Source organism: Halichoeres trimaculatus, unplaced genomic scaffold (genome assembly GCF_033239565.1).
Source record: "Halichoeres trimaculatus isolate MK-OKI-2021-1 unplaced genomic scaffold, fHalTri1.1 fHalTri1_scaffold_93, whole genome shotgun sequence".
Lineage (NCBI taxonomy): Eukaryota > Metazoa > Chordata > Actinopteri > Labriformes > Labridae > Halichoeres > Halichoeres trimaculatus.
Genome location: NW_027437272.1, coordinates 7,734 through 22,941, shown reverse-complemented (window position 1 = coordinate 22,941; position 15,208 = coordinate 7,734). Strand labels below are relative to the sequence as shown.

Genomic DNA, 15,208 nt, shown 5'->3' with positions numbered 1-15,208 from the left:
ATATGATGATTGCAACTCAACCCATGATGTGAGCAATGACAGAGGTGAGAAGTCCGACATCCTTGGAACTGAGCAATGACAGTGTGCAGAGGTCCGACAACCTTTTGTCAGCAATGACAGTAAGCAGAGGTTCCACGACCTTTTGTCAGCAATGACAGTAAGCAGAGGTTCCACGACCTTTTGTCAGCAGTGACAGTGAGCAGAGGTCCGATGACCATTGGTGACAGAAGTGACAGTGTGCGGAGGTCCGACGACCTTTGTGTCAGCAACGACAGTGTGCAGAGCCCCCACAACCATATGAAAGGCAGCAATGACCTGAATTATGCAGCTGTGCATTAGTAGTGATAAATGAGATAACTTAGTGACCCAATGTGAATCCGACCACCACCAGTTATATGCTTTGAATATTTTAACATTTAATACTCACATACTGGAAACTTTAGTGCTTTAGGTGCTGCTCTATTTTGCATAATCTGTTGAGCAGTTGCCATTCCTTGTTTTAGGGGTTAATTCTCTTCATGTATGTTTTCTTGTTTTGTAATGGGAGCAGGGGTAAGATGGAGTTGTAGGAATAGAAAGTCTTGTATCTTGTATGATACAGAAGTTTAGTTTTCCCAAGGGATTCTTTTGTTTTGTTTTGAGTGCATGAGAAGCAGAGGGGAACCCTCTGGGCCTTTCAAGGTATTCAGTGGAGGCCTAATAAAAATATTAAAAGAATTCCTTAATAGTTATTTTATTTCTTTATTTATTTTTTATTTATTTATTTTACTCAATGAAATCATAGTAATGAGTTTTATATTATTTTTATAAACTTGTCCTGGCAAACAATGGGTTTATATAACTAAATGAAAAATGGACCAATCACAATTTTCCTTTTGATGGTATCTGGGTAAATCAGCGACACATTCTGGCAGGCAGGGCCTTCAGTAACTGCAACGAATGCCTGTGTAACTCAAGGGAATGTGGACACAATTTTACAATGACAGCTGTCTTAGCCAATCATATTTATTTCAGGTGTGGGTGGGATCATTTCCTGTCATCTTCCGTCCATTCGCGAATACTTACCAAACACCCCCCCCCCCCCCCCCCCCCCCCTGCTCCTCTGCACTCAGAGGGGGCCATATTTTACTTGACCAAAAACACAAATAAACAGGCTCCCACCAAAAAAAATCTGATATCGGTCTGCATTCACGCTTTATTTAGAGAATTTTCAATGCGTTACTTTCACACAAAAACACCGCTAAATAAGGCTCTAGTTCTCATCGTGTCGTAAAACGGCGCTACCTCTGCTGCAGAGCCACAGCTGGCTACGAGGCTCTCGCCGCTTAGTTTATCAGTCCGCGCGCACGGCGTGCCAGATATAAACAAACGCAGGTAGTCTGCCAGGACGAAGAGACACGATGAGAACTAGAGCCTTATTTAATGGTGTTTTTATGTGAAAGTAACGAGCTGAAAATTCTCTAAATAAAGCGTGAATTCAGACCGATATCAGATTTTTTCGGTTGGAGTCCGTTTATTTGTGTTTTTGGTCAAGTAAAAGATGGCCCCGTCTGAGTGCAGAGGAAACCGGTGGTGATGGTGAGATGAAGCCTCATGAAGCATCGAACCACTTAAGCCCAAGTGGTTTGAGAAAGGGTTCATCTCGCGAAGCTTCATGTGCTCACGAAACCACCTGCTGATCAGGCACACAATCACAGGCAGTTATAGCTTAACCACATAATGTGTGATTGAACTTCTGTGCCTATTTTTGCTCTTGGGAACGACTGTTAATTACAAAAATGAAAATAAAAAAATGTTCAACAAAATAAATTCTCTACATAAATGAACACATGTTCATATAAAACAGCATTTTTTAATATTCTGTGTGTAAATTCCCCATAAATGGTAGTATCAATGATATGGCAGGTTGTGTAATAATGCTTTTCTGTTGCTTTAGGAAAATTGCATGAGCTCAAACAGGCAGAGCACAGTGAAAGTGTGGAACTAGGGAGCACTGAATATGCTTATATATGGGCAATATAATATAATATACAGTACAGGGGAGATTTTACTCTTTTTTATTTTGAAAACTAAAACTGCTTTCCCAACTCTAGTATCAACACTATAAGTGACTGATCAACTCTATCAAAAGCCTACATTTTGAATAGAATAGAATAGAATAGAATAGAAAATACTTTCTTTATCCCCGAGGGGAAATTCAGGAGTCACCGCAGCATCTAAGAAAACAAAAGTAAGAAAGAGCATGGAAAGTGCAACAATGTCCATAAGAAATTAGATGATGACAGCCCGTCCACCACTCTCCAGCCCAGCCAATCTCCACCTCCACAGGGTCCAGGACTGAGCCTCCCCAGCAGTCTGTTCAGTCTCTGTCTCCTGGATCCTGTCTGCTCACAGCAGGCGAAGCTCCTCCAATGTGGCATCCGATGTCAGCTCCGTCAGCCACGTCTGTGAACAGCACGATGCCGCTGGGTTAGCATAGCTAGCTCGTCCATCCCCCGGAGCTAGATCCCACGTTCCCAACAACGATGGATGGAAGGACAGGTCCACGTCGTCACCTCCCAGCTCACATCCGAGAACCAGCACGTCGTCCTCACCTCCTCCTCAGCTCGAGGGAAATCATCAAGCCTTACACCAGTTAGCATTTACATGCTACAGGCTGCTAACAGCTAATTTCGCATGTAAACAATGCAGCCATGGTTACATGTAGGATCTCCAGACAAACACAGGAGAAAGTAGTAAAAAATATCACCTGGAATGGAGCCTGATGGGCTTATGCTGCTGTCAAACCTCTCGGTAAGCTCTGAACCACTTTCCGAAGCAGTCACGTGGTACAGTCGGGCAACGAGGCTTTGGACGTCATCATTTTTGGCTCCTCCTCCTAATGAAGCAAGCCTCGATGCGCGCTTCGAAGCCTCGGCACATCTTGTAGCATCACTAGAAACCGGCACACGAGCAGGGAGGAGGTGTTTGGTGTGAGTGCTCTGGGCTTCTGCTGCACAAAAACACTGCTGTAGGGGTAATTTCTGCCCTAAACCTTGTGATAGGACCCAACTTGTTCCATCCCAGAGTATCACTTTGATGGATAAACGCCTAACTGTAGCTGTGAATGAGTGAGGAGAAAAGAGAAGATCTAGTTGGCAGAACGTGAATAGAAATGGCGGAAAGTAATGGAGAAGACTGTGTGGTTGCTGGATTACTTGAAACCCTGTTTTTGTTTTTTGTACAATTTTATATCTTAATTTTTTTAATTGTTTGAAGTTGTGTTAAGTGTTGCAGTGTTCAGGCACATGATAAATTTGTAATCCCACAAAACTATCAATATACTAAACTTCCATGTCACATGATTCTGGCTATTGTTTTTATTTCTTTGTTTTATTGTTTATTGCCACGTGTGGTCCCATGGTCCTACTGGAGGCCCAGTGGCTGGGGCCACGATTCGCCACTGATGACAAGTATGTGTGTGTGTTTTGTCTCTCCTTGTATCTTGTTATCCCTCCTCCTTGTTTTTCTTTTTTCTGCTCTCTTTCTCTGTTTCATTTTCTCTCTCTGCTCTTTTCACAGCTCAGTCAGCCAGTTCTGCGAATAATCCATCTTGATGTCTGGTAGAAATCTTCGTTTCGTCTCATGGAATGTCAAAGGAATGAATGATGTCGTCAAAGTCAACAAGGTAATATCACACGTGCAACACCTGAAGGGGAGATCTGTGCTTCTTACAAGAAACTCACCTTCGCAATTCTGAAATATCTTGTGTAAAAAGGGCTTGGATGGGTCACTTATTCCACTCTGGGTTTACTGAGAGGGTAAGGGGTGCTTGCAATTGTTATACAACTCCTTCGAAACCTCTGTTACTATATCTGATCCTAACGGACGTGTTGTTATAGTCTCTGACAAACCACCCCTGTAGTCCTGGCTTCAGTGTATGCTCCCACTTGGAATGATGAAAAATTTGTATCTTTTTTTTTTTTTCTTCTTCACTTAATCTTTAAGACCACCTTATCATTGTTTGGGGCGATTTTAATCTGGTATAGGACACCACACTTGATAGATCATCTGCTAAACATATCGCTCAAACAAAATCAGCAACCACCTTAAAATTTCATACAGACCATTTGGGATTGTCTGACCCTTGGAGAACTAGGTTTCCTTACAACAAAGAATTTTCCTTCTTTTCTCATGTGCACCATAGCTTCTCACAAATAGATTTCTTCCTACTGGATAATAAACTGTTGCACAGTACTGTTGCCTGTGAATATCATAGTATAGTCATCTCTGTTCATGCCCTTGCATCAGTAGACATTACTTTCTCCCTCTGCAGACCTGCTCACAAATTCTGGAAATTTAAGTCACAGTTGCTCTCTGAAGCTAAATTTAAAGAATTTCTCATTGAGGAAATCAATTTCTTCTTTAACAATTACAATAATTGACATGCCTGATATCAGCAGTGATATACTGTGGGATTCTTTTAAAACATATTTACGCGGGCAGATCATCTTATTTGTTTCCCATTCTAAAAAATCATAGCTTTCTAAGTTGACAGAACTATCCGATAAAATCCGTATTTTAGATGCCTAATACGCCTCCAATCCCTCAGCTGCATTATACAAAAAGAGATTACAGCTACAGTCTCAATATGAATTGCTATCAACCAGCAAAGTTGAAATTCAGCTTTTACAAACAAAGCAACGCTTCTTTGAACAAGTTGATAAACCTGGCAAACTATTAGCATATCAAGCCCGCTCTGCAACTGCCTCTAAACTCATACCTAACATAGCATCCCCAGCTGGGTTAGTTACAACAGATCCTAGGGAAATTTTTAATACTTTCTCTAATTGTTATTTAACACTCTACTCGTCCGAAATCTCCTTCCACAACTGGTCAGAGCCAAACCCCCTAGACTACTTTACATTCCCTCAAGTAGACAACAATGTGTTTAGTAATCTAGGAGCCTCCATAACATTTGCTGAGGTCCAAGAAGCTATCGGGTCTTTACAAAGCTCCAAATCCCCTGGACGGATACTCCACAGAATTTTTCAAAACCTTTTCTAGCAAACTAGCTCCCATCCTAGCAAGGGTATTTAATGATGCGTTTGCAAGAGGGAAACTTCCTTCTACATTCTCAGAAGTGTCAATAACCTTGTTACTTAAGAAAGATAAAAATCCTCTCCACTGCAGCAGCTATAGGCCCATCTCCCTCTTAAATGTTGACTCTAAAAATTGTCCAAAGTGCTCGCCACTCGTCTCCTGAAGGTCACCCCTACGCTAACGAACCCGCACCAGACCAGTTTCATCTCTGGTCGACAATCTTTTTCAGTAATACTAGAAGGTTATTCAACATCATCTGCTCTTCTTCAGACTCCATCCCGGCTGAAATCATCCTATCTCTAGACGCCGAAAAGGCTTTTAATCGGGTCGAGTGGAGCTACTTGTTCCATATTCTAAGTAAATTCAGTTTTGACTCCAACTTCATATCATGGATTAAGCTTCTTTACATTTCCCCCTGTGGCTAAGATTAATATTAACGGTATAAAATCTAATTCATTTCCTTTATCCTGGGGCACTCGTCAGAGATGCCTGCTTTCCCCATCTCTGCTTGCTCTAGCCGTCAAGCCCTTAGCTGTATGGCTTCGTTATGAAGATAAATTTGAAGGGATTTTCTCGATTTGGCTTATTTCTTTATGCAGATGACCTTCTGCTTTACATCACCGATCCAACTTCATCACTTCCTGTTATCTTGGATATTCTAGAACAATTTATGAAATTATCTGACTATAGAATTAATAGGGATGTCCCGATATTACATTTTCACTTCCGATACGATACCGATACTGCAGCATTGAGTATTGGCCGATACCGATATTAATCCGATACAATGTCAGCATTAAACATGCATACTTTTATTACTTATTTTGTAGTATGTCTGTCATGTTAGAAAAGACTTGATTCAGTGATTTTATTCAAACAAAGAACAGCAGTCAGCAACAGTAGGTATGAGGAAAAACTGACCCATCTATTATTAACCAACGGGTAACAGAAATTTTAACATTAAACATGAAAAAATACTAGTAATTGAATAAAATAAAGAATAAATTAGAAAATCCAGAAAATAACCTAAATAAATCAAATAAAAACAGCAGGAGCGGAGTCTGGAATGGACTGCTTATATCAGAGTGCTTATATCGGAGATTTTAGATGCATTCCGATACGATACCGATATTTGTTTTTTTTTGCTGATATCGGACCGATATCCGATATTAATATCGGACTGGGACACCTCTAAAAATTAACCTACATAAAAGCGAGTACCTTCCAATTAACTCCACTGCAGAGAACCTCCCTCTCGCTCTCTTTCCTTTTAGGAAAACGACCCAAGGATTAAAATATCTTGGTGTTCTTGTAACAAAACCATTCTCTGAGTATTTTTGCAAAAAACTTTCAACCTTTACTTGAGCACTGCAGATCAGATCTGACCAGGTGGTCCACTATCCCTTTACCTTTACCAGGTCGTATCAACCTGATCATAATGACGGTACTTTTCCCTGCTTTCTTTATATCTTTCAACATGTTCCAGTGCTCATCTGCAAATCTTTTTTTTCTTCACTTGGCCAGCTGATTAATTCCTTTTTTTACGGTGCAATAAATAAGCTAGAATAAAGATCAACTCTCCAACTTCCTAAATCTCTCTGGGGTCTGGCCTCACCTGATTTTTACTGATACTACTGGGCTAGCAATATTAGCAAATCCTTTATTGGAATGTTAAGATGGCTCCTAATAATCACCCTCTATGGGCCTGCATGGAACTAGCCTCCTCACCCGTTGCGTTATGGTCAGTGATTTGTTCACAGTTACCTTCACCAATCAAGCGAATAGCACAGAACGCCATTATTTCTGAGACCTTGAAAATTTGGAGTCAATTAAGGAAACAATTTGGCCTACATTCCTCATCGAAACTTGCTCCAGTTTATCAAAACCTTTTATTTCTTCCATCCTGCTCCGACTCAGCTTTTGAATCCTGGTCAAATAAAGAGACCAGAGACCTTGATGGATTCCCTTCTTTTGACCAAAGTAAACCATAAATCCCAGACCTCAGTCTTGTAAAACTCAATGTTCAGAATAAACCCCACCTCCCTCCACTCCCTCGGGGCTATTTGGGACCAGGACCCCAGAATCACAATCTCCGACAAACAAAGGAACCGCATACTTAACCTTGCTCATACTTCTTCTATATGCGCCAGACAACAACTTCTACAATGTAAGATTTTACGCAGGAGACACTTCACTAATGTGAGACTAGCCAAAATCTATCCAGATAGAGACGACTCCTGTAACAGGTGTAAACTGTCTCCAGCTGAGCACATGCATATGTTTTGGTCATGCACTAAACTGACTGATTTTTGGGGCACCATTTTTGATACATTAGGGAAAGTCCTTGGCTGCACTGTGAACGCCGACCCTCTTATTGCTCTTTTTGGACTGTTTCCATCCTCTGGCTGGTCAAAATTTTCATATTGTATTTTTGACTTTTCTACCTTGCTAGCAAGTAGGCTCATTCTTCTTAAATGGACTCATTTATCCCCACCTACACATAACAGATGTATTCAAGAAATTTTACATTGCATGAGACTTGAGAAAATCAGATTCTCCCTGAAAGGTTCCCTTAAGACCTCCCATGAAATCTGGCAACCCTTTTTACTTCATATAGATACCCTGTCATTGAGGCTGAAAACCTATGAACTACTGACTTGCTGATTTTCTTTCTTTCTTTATTTATTAATTTTCTTATTTATTTATTTATTTATTTATTTTCATTATTTGAATATTATTACATACTTAAATGCATGTTTCTCCTTTCCTCTTTTTCTTTCTTTTTCTCTTGTCTTTCCCTTCCCCTTCATTTCTGCGATACCACTTGTCCACTTGTTGATACCCCATGTCGATTGAGTGTGTTGTCTTGTCTCTTAGTTCTTGTAGTGTGAATAAGTGTGATTGAATATAATGTTTTTGTTCCGAAATTGTTCTGCTTTGTGTACCTGAAATGTCTTTTTCTTTCCTGTACACATAACAGAAAATATAACGAAAATCTTTGACAAAAACACACACACACACATTATGGCTCTGTGACAGGTTGCAGGTCTAGAAAGAAGTGTCTGAGTAAAATCCTAAAAAAGAACTAGCATAAAAGAATAGCTCCCTAAAGGATCTTAAACCCCTTAAAACACTTAAAACCCACAAAGAGAAAAGAATGAAACTGGTGTTTTGTGTTTAAAAAGTTCCTTGACCCAATTATAACCGTGTCCAAGGTTCAATATAAAAAGGTCCTGTGAGGGTACTTAACTCAGAGAGGGGTGCATCCAACGTTGCTTCTCCTCAAAGCTAATGCCAGTGCCTCACAGCAACGGTCCCCTTGGCAACTCCACGGTGACTCCCCAACATCAGCCTCCTTCTCTTCACAGGAAACCGTAAAGGCCCACAACTGGCTGCTGCTTCTTCTTCCTAGAGCAATCGGGTCTTTTCAGGGTTGCTTCTCGTGCTTTGCTTGCGGTCCTACTGTCGTCCCTCTCTGCTATCTGCTGCTCTTTTTAGGTGTCTGTCCTGAAGTCCTGCCCGCCGGTCTCCAATGAGCTGGTTTTAGGGGGGGGTACTTCAGGGCCAGTCAGAAAAGTCATTACCTACCCACACACTTCATATAACACCACATGCAATAAAAATATAAAAGACCAACCCTGTCACACAAACACAGATTCCGAAGATTGTCATTTAGGCTCCTGTATGGCAGCTGTTACTACTGTAAGTTGTGTCTGTGACTGTTGAGGACCTGACTGTAACCGGCGTACTGCCGGTAAACATCAGAGCAGGTTATTTTGACTTTTTTTCTCGTCCTTTCGACTTTGATCTCAAATTATTTTTTGACTGTATTCTTGTCATTTCAACTTTATTCCCGTCATTTTGACTTTGATCTTGAATTTGTTTTTCAGCTTTATTCTAGTCATTTCCACTTTGATCTTGAAATTTCAATTTTATTCACATCATTTCGACTTTATGCTGCATTCCATTTGTATTCGGAAGTCAGAATTTGCGAGTTCCCGGTGGGAACGGCCAACAGGAACAGCTCCCGAAGTCGGAATTTCCGACTTGTAAGTTAGAGCACCCACACCAACCCCGAGTTCCCAGTAGGAGATTCTGAGTTCAGTTGTACAATGTAAATAAGCTTCTATTATATTATATATATACATATTCTTTTCTAACAATTTCTGACTAGTGTTTGTTGCAATTAAGCAGCTTTGTATACATAGTATAATTCGATGTTTATTGTCCGAATTCTGAGTAAGCACAGTCATTCAATATATAGTCCACTCAATGTATCCCACAATGCATTTTGTAAAGTAGTGTATTAGAGATGCTCACTATAATAGCAATATATACCATCATGAGTTCAAACTGAAGGAATGGCTGATTACATGATTAGTGATTACTGATAACATGAAAAATCTTTAAAAACTGTCAGAGAATGACTCTAAGCTCTCTGCTAAACTTTCAGACAAACGTGTCTCACAACTTCGAGTAGAGAAACAAACAACACAGACGTTAGCCGCTAAATTTTTCATTGCGGATGATGCATTCACCGGACTTTGTAATTCTCAAATATAGCATAAGTTGCTGTGCAAATATATGGTTTATGAATTTTATAAATAATGTGTAATAAGTTATTCTATTTGGCTGTTGCGGAAAATACGCCAAGTATAACATTAGTTATCACTGAAATAAAAAACGTTTTGCAGTGTTTGAGAGTAATAATTACTGTAAATCCCTAGCCGTCCATGAGCGATGCGAGTGTAATTACGTCACTGTTAGCGGCTGGCGAGTGAGTGAGTAGTGTTGGAAATGTTGTTTTAATTTAGCTGATGTAGTCCACTACATCTAATTCACTATATAGTGAGGAGTGAGTAGAGAATGAGTGAATGATTTCGGACACAACCTAAGATAAAAGTTTCTGTCTCCTCCTTGCTCAGAGTTGCTCTTACAACCTTCCTGAATCACTCTTAAGCTAAGACTCCTTGCTAGGAATTTTTAGTTAGGAGCTCTCTGAGAGGACTCTGAGAACCTTTGTGAATATGGGCCCAGGTTATCTCTGTGTGTGTGTGTGTGTGTGTGTGTGTGTGTGTGTGTGTGTGTGTGTGTGTGTGTCATGTTTTAATTCTTTTTTGTATTTTTAGTATAGTATGGTAACAGTATTTTTATATTTCAAATTCGGACTTTATATTTCAAAATCAGATCTCTCCCATTTTTTTTCACAGGAAATCTTGTTCTGGAAAGCAAAAGATACAGAGTTTGAAAACCCATGGCACAGCATCTAAAAATTCGGAGGCCTTTTAGCTATGGATACCATCTATGGATAACTGTTAAACCTGAATCCGGAGACAACCCCAACCTCTTTCTGAAGAGTTTGACCTTGCCCAGGCTGGTCTTGGAAAAAGGCATGCCGACATGTCCAGGGATATGGGCCATGAAGAGGTGATATATTAAGAAAATGCAACCGTAACATACAAGTGACTTGTTATGCAAATTAGTTGATTACTGATTTAGTGTTGTAGATAATCTACAAAACACAGCACTGAAGAGTGAAGAAGATTAAAAAACAAGTTGCTGTGATAGAAAACCTGTTGTAAGTCTCCCCCCCCCCCCCCCCAAGTTAAAAGCTAAGTCGAATAATAAGTAAATGCGTGCTTCTCTTCATAAATATCTGAAGATACTACATGTATTATATGGGATTATTTTACTTGAAGATGCAACTTACATTACCCGTTTTTGCTATTCTTTTCAACCAAGATTCTTATTGTACTTTTGTAGAGGAATAGACCATTTTGAGACGGGTAAGGCAAATGCCTTGAGCCAGGAAAATGGAGAAGTCATCAAAACGTAAATCTAGTGTGTAAATACATGAAGTTATCCTTGTGCATTTGTTTTCAACACAAGTAGTTTACATCTACTGATTATGCTTACTGTTTGACAGTGTTGATGATATCTTGGAAACCATGTGTCGAGGAGTTGATGTTGAAAAGCAGTTCCATATCCAGATCTCAACAAACATCCTTGAGAGAGGCCTTCTGCAGTGGTAACGCCAGCAGAAAAATTCCCCCACTGCTACACTGGCAGTCACCTTCTTTGGAGTCACCCACCTGTGTCCACAGGGGTGGACACAGGTGGCGTCCGAAAAAAAATTGTCACTGGTAAATCACCAGCAACACTTTTTCAGTCTTACACAGAGTCTTACAGAGCAAGCAGAAAATTAGATCAAGACTTAGATATTGATTTAATTATTTAGTCATATTGTTCTGGCTTTTCTAACAAAACTGTGTCCCTGACCCCTGTCCATGATTCTCCTAAGAACCATGTGTCTTAAAGGGGTTCAATTTTATGATCTTTAAGCTACTGAATGAGAGTTTGTAAAAAAATGAAAATAAAAAAGAGGCCATCCTATGTTAAACTTTCATCTGTTAAAAAAGATATGCACTTACTGAAGGATTTCTATTCTTGAGAAGTGTGTTATGCTGCAAACTTTGTTTCTCTTCTCTTCCTGTCTTTTCCTGTCTAAAGTCTTATTTACTGCTGGTACAAATTAGAAGAATTATAAAAACATGCAAATTATTTTGTTTGAGCACCACAGTAAATGCTTTGTTTTGTTTTGTTTTGTTTTGTTTTTATGTTGAAATGGTGACTGGAACTGAAGGTCGATTCTTTGAGGGACCTCAACATAACAAAAGCCCACAATATTCTCTGACTGATTTTGATTGTGGTCTCTTCAGCGAGGTAGCTCCAAGGCTATCTCGCTAGGCTAAACTTGCTTCGTAGAACAGGGCCCAGGTCCCTTTGCAGATGCGGAAGGAAAACATGCTGGACAAAGAAGAGGTGGATGCTATCAGAGGGATCTAGAAGACCTTCATCTTCAAGGCTGTGAAGACTCTCATAGTGCACATTTGTTACAGCCATCCTTGCGTCTCGCCACAGGCGTTCTAGTACAAGTTCTAGTACAAGTACAATTAACTTCAAATTCTCACAGTGCATTTGTTTTGTTTTTTTACCATAGATGATTTTTTTTGCTGAAAATTATAAATAAATGCATAAATACCATTGATTGTGCACCCTCTTTCCTGACGGGAAACTGCCCCTGCCACACCCCCTGAAAGTGAACATGCACCGTGCTATGTCAGCATTTTCAACTCCTTGGTCTCATTGATCAGACTTTGTGCAGCGCTAACAGCTCAGTAAAAGCATGGGTGATGTTCTCCGGCATCTCAACCTGGCTGGAAAATGTTCTAAAAAGTTGCATCTCCTGGTTGACAACAAACTGGAAATAGTCCACATCTAGGGGCAATTTTTGTGTGAATTGAGAAAGTTTGATTAGAAGCCACTGAAGAAATTCCCGTTTTTAGTTCCTCCTAGAAAAAAATAGCTCCATGCTTCTTTTTCTTTCATCAAATTAACTCTAGAACTTAAAAGGAGCAAAAAGAGGACAACTTTATGTCGAAACGAAACATGCGCACTGCAGTTAATCTGTAATCTATCCCGGTAGTTTACCTTCATTTAAACTTGCAAACACTTGCCACAAGGGATGAATGGAGCAATAAAATGTTTTCAGGGTCTGTGAAACGTGCGATGATTGGCACATGGAGGGAGAGCTGACATATTCACAATTCTTCCAGTATTTATTCAGTGTAAGAAGACAGTAAAACACATGAATTGTCTTCTAAAATTTCCCTTGTACCTCTGTTCCTTTAGCGGTGCTACACGGCACAACTGTGACATCTAGTGGACGAAATAAATAATTGCATGCAGCTAGATGTCTGAACGGTGCTGCACTGAAACCTGTGACCATCGGAATATGTGACCGCAGGGGGCGATGGCGGGCATTGACTATGTGTGCATTGTCCAAAAAAGAGGAGGAGAAGTTGAGTTACATAAATGGCGTACTCAAAGATACATCTGGGGTAAATGTTTGCAAAATCTGAAGAAATTGTGTGTAATTTATACAAAGCAGTCGATTGATGTTGCTTTATCTGCTACCCACGAGTAAGCACCGCTTGTGATGGCTTCCTACTGATAAAGGAGAAACCATCGTATATACAGCTACATAACCCAGGAACTAAAAACCCTACATTAGATCAGGCGACTTTTAAAGGAAATGTATACTATAATCTACGTTTGCTAAGAGCTACATTTTATGTAAAAGTCTATATGAACTGTTTCAAATATGTAGTTCGCTGTGCCTGCTCTCTCATGAGATACATGTACAAATCCTTTTAAATTTACGTTTTAGTTCATCTATACTTATCTTCACGATCGTCATATAATGTAATCCCTCTAAACATGTTCAATAAATGAGTAAAAATTTAAAATGAGTGTTGTGGCTATAATTTAAAAAAACAACTATTTAAGAACATGCTGTAAGGAGACAACAGCGTAGCCATCAGATAATGTGACCCTGCTTTACTCACATAATAACTGATTAAATCACCCACATAACTTTTAATGTGGGCATTTGTCATCCTCTCACATTGATCTGGACTCAAGTATTCCTATTATGGATCATCATACAGTCAGAAACACAGAGCTAGGCGCCGCCCTGTTGGCTATGGCTGCCTTTTGCAGCAGCTCTCTCTTTTTTTGTCCATTTTTTGTCTTTTTTTTTTTTGTCTCTTTTTCGTAATTTTTGTATTTGGAGTAGATCATTTCTTTGTTTGGCTCATTTGTTGGTCATGGACACAAAACTTTTTGTGGCTTCAGTGATATTTTTACTATTTTTGCTCCTGTGTTTGTCTGGAGATCCTACATGTAACCATGGCCACGTTGTTTACATGTGAACTCAGCTGTTAGCAGTCTGTAGCATGTCAATGCTAACTGGTGTAAGGCCTGATGTCTTCCCACAAGGTGAGGAGAAGGAGGTGAGGACGACATGCTGGTCCTCAGGTGTGAGCTAAGAAGTGACGATTTGGACCTGTCTTTCCATCCATTGTTATTGGGGACGTAGGATCTATCTCCAATAAGATGGACGAGCTAGCTATGCTAACCCAGCAATAGAGGGAAAACCAGAGGGCAGAGTCACATCATGCTATTCACAAACATGGCTAACGAAGCTAACATCAGACACCAACGCCATGTTGGAAGAGCTTCACCTGCTGTGAGCAGACAGGATACAGGAGACAGAGATGGAGCATGACTGAAGAAGCTCAGTCCTGGACCCTGTGGAGGTGGAGTCTGGTTGAACTGGTTGAACTGGAGAATGATGGACAAGCTGTCATCATCTATTATGGACCTTTTTGCACTTTCTTACTTTTGTTTTCTTGATTGCTGCCGTGATTTCAATTTCGTTGTACATGTTACAATGACAATAAAGTTCTATTCTATTATTTTCTGTTCTATTCTCTCCCACACAATCAACACAATCCCCCAAACTTGTATACAGGCACAGCACAGATGAACATGACAAAACTTACACACAATAAACATAGATAAATATGGGGAATGAACTGATACAGACAACAGAACCTCTCCTTCTCTTTTAGCGAACCCCCTTCAGTCTAGGATGCATCTGCCAGAATACCATACACATTCTCGGTCCCACATAATCAAGAAAGGGAGTCCATGTATGATGAAATGTTCCAATTTTCCTTTTTGGTGCGATATGTCAAATAATCTATGGGAAGCAGTGCAAATGTAACTTTGTGCCATTCTTGAGAGGGTTGGTGTCTTTTCTGAAATCCATTTAAGTTACAAACTTTCTTGCAGCATAGGTCAACATTCCACAGTTTTTCATTATAGGTGTTCTTGATTTTAACCCCAACAGAAGGCATACAAGGGTCCATTCTCCAATCCTTGTTAAAAAGCACACTTTGAAACAATTTTCCCAAAAAATTCCTGTATATACACACAAGACTACATAGTGTGTATATAGCTACTGATCTGTGTTACACTTGGTACTCTTTTAGACTTCTGAAGGTCCATTCTATTTCTAAGATGAGGCGATATCTTTATTCCTGTTTGAAATGCTTTTTTCTTCCCTAACATTTATCTGAATCACCCCTTTAGCTAAGCATGAGTAGTAGATCTGCACAATATTGGAGCCATATTTTTGGTTCCATGATATCAGTTTCCCTTTGCAACCAAATAATACAACAGGGCCCAAGTGAGTATGAGGCCCTAGGCAAATTTCATT

General features: G+C 39.9%; 1 long non-coding RNA gene across 2 annotated transcripts in view; it reads left to right on the top strand.

The window, feature by feature from the left end:
- Window positions 1-14,345, top strand: part of LOC141786784 (uncharacterized) — a 36,903-nt gene extending 22,558 nt beyond the window's left edge. Inside the window, exons 1-4 of one of the 2 annotated variants that reach the window (XR_012597978.1) lie at window positions 1,547-3,452; window positions 3,562-3,667; window positions 10,293-10,509; window positions 11,009-14,345. This is a non-coding gene — a long non-coding RNA (uncharacterized LOC141786784). Of the gene's footprint in view, window positions 1-1,546; window positions 3,453-3,561; window positions 3,668-10,292; window positions 10,510-11,008 lie in introns of those variants that run through there. The other variant, XR_012597977.1, reaches the window with a different exon arrangement.
- The last annotated feature ends 863 nt before the right edge of the window (window positions 14,346-15,208 follow it).